Here is a 6,066-nt window from a genome sequence, read left to right as displayed (position 1 = left end):
TGGCGTAACTTCCTAAGCTCAAGCGGTCTACAAAAGTCTGTAAAACTTTTTAGAGCTTGCATTCTTCGCTCGATCGCTGATTTCATCGCTCGAGCAGAAGGTGCAAATTCTGGAATTTCCAGATTGCGATTCTAAGTCCAAAACTCAAATTCAAAGCCACAAAACATGTTCTTTTGGGCCAAAAATTTAAGGAAACATGTGCAAACTCGTAATTCATCTTGAATTATAACTCATTTCGCAAAATCATGGCCTAAAAGCAAATGAATTATGTTAAATTCAAAATCAAAACTCATGATACAAACATGCATGTAATTCTTTGAACTTAAACCCTTCAAATCATGCTCAAACAAGGTAAATTGATGGAAAACATGATGAAGTCTCAAAATTAAGTTGAAAACATGACATGCATGGAAGAATTACTTGAAATTAACTTCAAAATACTATGAAATGCACATGCATGCATGAATTGATTCTCAATTCCATTCTTTAGCTCAATTCTCATGTTAATTCACCTATCTCACTTGATTCCATCCATTAACCAACTAAATTACCAAACTAGAGGCTAGAATTCTTACTTAAGGTTCTCAATTCTTTAAGGTTCAGAGATAATCTTGAGCAATTCTCCAAGTCTCCTAGCAATTTCCTTCCAAACCTCAAGCTTGATCTCAATTCTCTTAGTCCCTCGGCCTCTCTCACGTTTTTGTTGCCTCAAAGATGAAGAAATGAGAATGTAAAGTGTATTCTAGAGATCACTTGTGCCTTACATAGGCTTGATTAATGAGACTTAATTAAGCTTGGCTTAAGCTAATCAAATTGGCATTAATTATCCTAATTAATTTGTTCCGAATTGAATTTCATTAAATTCTAAAATTTTCAAATAACAAATAAATCAAGTCAATTTCGTGATCGGATGCCGATAAGGCCTTCAATTCATGTATCGAATCAGAAACACAGACAGGTATTCCTACGTCAAACAAATATGAGCACATATAACACAATACACATGCAATTAATTTAGAATTTCTCTTAATTACTTATTAGGCATTCCTAATCAAAGATTATGATAAATCACAGGTTGGGGTTGTTACATGAAGGGCTTTTTCCCCTTGACCTCGCTGAATTTGATTCGGCTATGTTAAAGATAGCCAAATTGGAGAATATGTTCAAAAAATCCTAAGGGATCAATTCCATTCCAAACATCGAAGATGGGTATACAAAGGCGGCTATGAGATTACCAGAAAGATTCAAAATGTCACATGTGGATTGGTTTGATGGGTCTGGGGACCCTATGGTGCATATTCGCTTATTTTCAAATGTTTTGAAACCTATGGGTCTGACCCATCCTCAGAAATTGTCTCTATTTGGGAGGACTTTGTCGGGAATGGCTGCCACCTGGTATGCCAAGTTGGCGGATAAAGTAAAGTAAAATTTGGAGGAGTTAGCTGAGGCTTTCATTACTCAATATTCCTATAACACTCAGATCGAGGTAACCACTCGAGAGTTGGAAGCTACCCGTCAATAACCCAAGAAAAGCTTTGTGGAGTTTGTAATTAGATGGAGAGCTAAGGCGGCCATTTGAATTGTGGTTAGAAATATGCATGGCAAAATGTTATAGAAGATGATAGTCCTTCCACTCCTTACTTTCAAGGAATTACATGAGATGGGGGTCCAGATTGAGGACACCATATAGCAGGGAATTATAGTAGACGAGAAAGAGCTCATGAGAAAAACATTTCTTTGTGGTTCCAATGTTACTAGCAGTAGTGGTATAGTCGTGAAGCCTTCAGAAGTCGGTACTATTACCACATTGGCCAAAATAATTAACCTATTTGCCGATATCCACCCATAACCCTACAATTCAAACCAACCACTGAATCGCAACTTTCATCCCCTTTACATGACCCTATTTTGAGCTATGAAAGTGTTGGTGGAGAAAGGCCACCTAAAATCTCTTGAACCTCACCCTCTTCCTAACACTCTTCCTCCTAGGCACGATGCATCCAAATACTATTCCTTTCACTGACAACATGTCCATGAAACCGACCGGCGTGTCCGCCTCCTTCATGAGACTCAGGATCTCATTGACCATAAAATCATAGCTCATCACAGAGGCCAAATGTCACCACCAACCCACTATCTTCTCGCTTTAACCTTACCCATACACTACCACCCACCTTTAAACCTAGCATATATATCACCCCTTCCCACTTGCCTAGACCTGAGGTCCATATTCGTGGGAGTACTGATCTATGCATGATGGATACACTTCAACCCCAGCCAAGTCCTAAAGATCTTGTGGTGGTAGTGGTATCACAATTTGAAGAGAAAGAGACAATGATAGAGAAAAAGGAGTCCATCCCAAACTCGACCCGTGACCATCCCTACTTGAGTGGCATACAATATATAGTAAATATTAAGTGTCGACTTTTATATTTAAAATAAAAAATTAAACAGAAAAAAAGGAGTAAGACTCAAACCTTTGGTCTTAGGTCAAGTAAATAATACTCTTACCACTTAACTAGTACATAATATATGTAGCAAATATTTTATTTTATTTTTATTTATTTGAATTGCACACGTATCACGCGTGCTAATCGCTAGACTGTATATAAAAGTGAACACTTATATTGGTGTACTGAAGCCTTTACATCTCTATGTGCCAAGTGGATTTTTCAATTTAAAATATATATATATATATATATTAAAAAATAGGATAAAACTTGAACCTAACACCTTAGGTTTGATAAAGAATACACTTACTATTTGAGTGACATACAAAGTGTAATATTTTTTTGTTTTGTTTGTTCTTGTTTTAATTGTGCACGTATTACGTGTACCACCCACTAGTAAATATACATCCACAACTAAAAACTTATACTTTTAAAAAAATAAAGATACATTACACTTTATTCCTTAATGTTTGGCTATTTTTTCACTTTACTTCATAATAACATATTTTTTTTCTTCTTTGGCCCTTTTGTTTCAAATTTTTCTCAATTAATCTAAAAACTGACTTATGTCCAAATTAGGAGGAAAAAAAAAAAAGCACATTGATAGACATGTGTCATAAAAATGTTTTATTATATATAAAGCACACATCTAACACAGTCAAACCATAATATAATAATATATGTTTATGTCATGTGATAGTTAACGTGATATTTTTTGTATACTTTTGAAAAAAATTAGGATAAATTAGAAGAAAAAAAAAATTGAAACACGAAGGAGCAAAGTAAAAAATATATATATTAAAAAAAAAGAACTAAAGTGAGAAAATGACCAAATATATAAGAAAAAAGTATAATTTACCAAGAAAAATAAAAAAAAAAATTACAAAAACAATATCACAGTGACTCTTGTAACAAAATAAATCTTAAAATTTTCATTTTATTAATTTAAACCCCAGATGTTTTTTTTTCAATATAAACCATTTACCTATTTTCATTAATTAAGTAAAATCAATAAAAAAAAATGTTATTTTAGAGCAACCTCATCAAACTCAGTAGAGTCCTTCTCCAACTAAACTAGCGAGATAAACTCTAAAAAACCAAGCCCATCAATCTCACTACAAGCATGCCAAAATTTAAGGGTGCTACGGTATCTCGCTACAACAAACGAGGTACTGTTCATCGTTATTTATTTATTTTATTCTTTTTCTATCGCACCAAACTCTACCCTCTTCCTCTCCTGCGCCAAAACTACAGAGCGGCAACCACTCCACAGCATCTGCTTTCACCATATCTGAAGTTCAGGTTCTCTCTCCCCCTCCCTCTCTCTCTCTCTCTCTCTCTCTCTCTATGTTGTACTCTAGATTTGGATTAGATTGGATAAATTGGGGTCTATAATTTTATTTGAGAACCGTCAGGTGGCTCTTTGATTGAATTAGGTTGTTTCATGTTGAACATTTTTGAAATTTGTACGCACAAAATTCTTGTATCACAACTGTTCGATAAATTGTCTCAATGAAAGTGAAATGTATTGTTGATTGTTCATTGTCTACCACTGTTTAGTTGAAAGTGATCAAGTGTGAAATGCATTCTTGACTGTTCATGTCATTGAATATAACTCTCAGAGAGAGGATGTAATGCAAAGCAGAATGTTCGAAGAATATGGTCCAGTTTTGGACTTGGGGTCTTTATGTTTTACTCGAAACGCACCAGTTGGCCACCGTGTTGGTGACTCTCTAACTATCCGATCCACTGATATTTTAGAGTTGATTAAGTAAATCAACCACAAAAAATTTCAACTCAATCGGAGATCATCATGATGGCTGCCCGAGCTAAACCACAAGCACCCGTTTCCTCCAGTTTTACCTTTACAAAGGAACATAAGAATTGTTTGGCTGACATTCTAGTGCTACTTGATCAAGCCATGTAACGCCCCAATTTTCATGTCTAAATGGTAATACAATAGTCATGGCTCTTTAAAGTAAAATGATAATAAATCCTCATACTTGCATTACATGATGTAAATAGCATTCATGCGATAATACAATTAATCCAACAACAACTAATTAAACAACAAATACCCCCAAGGGTTTACAAGTTTCCAAGGCTTGAGCCTGGTTACACAAAACAGTTATTCAAATCCACACATACAAAGCCCTTGGCTTACAATCAGAGTCACAGCTAATGAGCACATTATGCTCTCTGCACACACTTCTACGCCTTCAGTTAGGTGGAATCACCACATCTTTTCTTGCACAAAAATCCCGTAGGGTGAGCATAAAGCCGAGTAAAGAATTCTTAACAAAGTATATACATTTTACACAAGTCTCAAGAGATGGAATGTTTATGCCATGTCATGCCTTTCTGAAAGTAAACACACCTTCATCTTTTGAAAACCAACATGCTCAATGATGTCATGCCATTTCAACTGCTCAACATTTATCAAACTTTATTCGAGGGGCGGTAGATACAACTCTGGTAATCCCTAGGTCAGTGTCTGCAAGTAGACTATATAAATATTACCAATTTGTCATTTTTATCAGTATCAACTGGAGGGCTCGACACCCATAATATGTCATTTTTACCAGTATTAACTGGAAGGCTCGACACCTATTCTCTACACTACCTTTCAAGACTTACCATTGTATTTACCCCAAAACCATTTCATGAAAAATTGTTTCTCAACATTCCTTTCTCAATGCAAGCTTTCAAATCAACTTTCAAAATTTAATGTAATCATATAAATTGATATGCCAATGCAACAATAATCAATACAATGCAACAATTCTTCCATTTTCAATTCTTCTACGCAATGCTACCATTGTGATCAAAATTTTCATTTCTCCTTTCCATGCAATTTCACAAGATAAATAAATATACATTTATTTCAATTCATCCGAGGAATAACACATCCTCCCTATTTCGAGCATTTTCAACAAATTAGCTATTTCAAGACTATATCAACATTTTGAATAACAATTTTCAAAATGAACAACAACTCTCATATTTCTCAAATTTATCATTTATACAATATAAACAAGAAATTTTCCAAACATCATTTATTTTGGGCATTCAAAATAATATAACAATATCAACCATGGATTTTCAACTTCTTTTTAAAATCCCTAAATTTCTAGGTTTTCTCATCAAAACCATCCATCTTCAAACATTTGAGAAAAATCTTACTAAAGACATTTTTCTTTAACATACATAGTTCAAAACCCCCAATTTCTATCTCAAATGATCAAATAGTAAACTCACTTTCAAAATTACTCTTTTTCTTGAAGCAACAATAATTTTTCAAAACTTAACAAGGGATGATTTCAAAAATCATCAATATCTTGCAAATATATATATATATATAACTCAAAGAAAATCTCTACCTCAAGTTTGAAGAAGAAAAGATTTGAATCCCCCAAAATCAACGACGATGAAACTCGATATCCACCGTACACAACGAAACTCTCAAGAAGTTACACAACTTGCACGAAGGAACTATGGCCAAAACAGCAAATCTTTCACTTTGCAATACTGTCTTTAGGACATTAATCTTGGGTCTCTTTTACTTCCCTCTGTGGTGGACCGTTGGTTCTCTTTTTTATTGTACTTTTTTGTTGTA

The sequence above is a fragment of the Camellia sinensis genome, chromosome 12, assembly GCF_055761805.1.
Source record: "Camellia sinensis isolate YWXY chromosome 12, ASM5576180v1, whole genome shotgun sequence".
NCBI classification, from domain to species: Eukaryota; Viridiplantae; Streptophyta; class Magnoliopsida; order Ericales; family Theaceae; genus Camellia; species Camellia sinensis.
This window is presented reverse-complemented; position numbering follows the sequence as displayed.